A 1,907-nucleotide genomic window follows, 5' to 3' on the forward strand; every position below is an offset into this window, starting at 1 on the left:
TATATATATATATACAGTGTGTTCGAAAAGTCCTGGATCACCTGTTTTTCTCGGAAAATATGCATTGGACAAAAAAATGTTTGGAACAGAAGTTGTATGGTTTCGAGGGGGCCATAAGATAATACCATTGGTTTGACCTTGAAGAGTTATTTGAAGGTCACATTTAATTTTTTAAAGGGAATACTATATTTTTTATTGCATGTTCTTGTAGCCCATCTTGAGAGCTTTCCAAAACACTATAATAAAGTATTTTTTCATTAAGTACTTTTTGAGTTACTTTATATCTTATTCTCAGATATTTTGATATAAAAAATAAAATATCTTGTAAAATATTTAGTTTTCAATAATCTTACCGTAATATTTTTATGTACAGAATAATGAGACAAATCAATAAGCATAAAAAAAACAAATAATTGTTTTTAAGAAAAAGTATGTAATTATTTACAATGTATTTTTTTAAACAATTATTTGTTTTTTTTATGCTTATTGATTTGTCTCATTATTCTGTACATAAAAATATTACGGTAAGATTATCGAAAACTAAATATTTTACGAGATATTTTATTTTTTATATCAAAATATGTTAGATTAAGATATAAAATAACTCAAAAAGTACTTAATGAAAAAATACTTTATTATAGTGTTTTGAAAAGCTCTCGAGATAAGCTACAAAAATGAGCAATAAAAAGTAGGCAGTTCCATTTGAAAAATTGAAGGTGACCATTTGTTTCATTATTCTGTACATAAAAGTATTACTGTAAGATTATCGAAAACTAAATATTTTACGAGATATTTTAATTTTTATATCAAAATATGTTAAAATAATGAAATATAAAATAACTCAAAAAGTAATTAATGGAAAACTATTTTATTATAGTGTTTTGGAAAGCTCTCAAGATGGGCTACAAGAATATGCAATAAAAAAATATAGTATTCCATTTAAAAAATTAAGTATGACCTTCATGTGACCTTCAAATAACTCTTCAAGGTCAAACCAATGGTATCATCTTATGGCCCCCTCGAAATCATACAACTTTTGTTGCAAACATTTTTTTGTCCGATGCGTATTTTCCGAGAAAAACAGGTGGTCCAGGACTTTTCGAACACTCTGTGTATATATACAGGGTGTTCCGGAACAACCTTCCGTCCGTGAAATGACGTATTCCTGATACAATTCTAAGACGAATGGTGCGCATATTCCTTATTTTATTTATTTTAACTATATTCTTTGTATTTATTATATATTCATGTATATAGTTAATTAAAATCTTAAAGATAAAATGCTAGTATCGCTGATTATATTAAAGCTCAATCGCGGGCCTAAAGGAACTAAAATATAGTTAATTTCTACGTTAAATAACCATATGGAACTAGAACAATAAGCAATTGGTAAAATTGATTAATAATGGGAATAAGGGCAAATGGTTAAATAATTGTTCTATATTCCATAGGCATAATGCAATAATAGATGCGGTACTTAATTATTAGTTGAAATATGGTTTTGAAAAATGACGGGACGTCACAACTGCCTGGAAGTTCTTTCAACGCTCGTTCATATACTACATTTAAATTCTTACTCTTTGAATTTTTGAGGATTGAAGATTGAAATTTGTCAATTAAGATAGAGAAATTGTAGTCCCTTTTGTTCTGATTAGTCAAATTCTAATCTTTAATCTTCAATCTTCAATTTTCAATGCGTAGTCTGATACGGACATTATAATCGCTTTCCATTTACATCAAAACTCAGATAATTCTCACTTGCGTTCTCTCTCACTCGGAGTCTCAATGCATAGTCTGAAACGGGCTTAAGGCCCGGTCTACAATGAGTCGTTAGTCGTTCGTCGCAAGTAAATTGACCAACCACAGTCTTAAGTCTTAGGCCGGTATTCATAGTCAGTTCTTATATT

This window comes from Formica exsecta, unplaced genomic scaffold (genome assembly GCF_003651465.1).
Source record: "Formica exsecta isolate Colony F162 unplaced genomic scaffold, ASM365146v1 scaffold205, whole genome shotgun sequence".
NCBI classification, from domain to species: Eukaryota; Metazoa; Arthropoda; class Insecta; order Hymenoptera; family Formicidae; genus Formica; species Formica exsecta.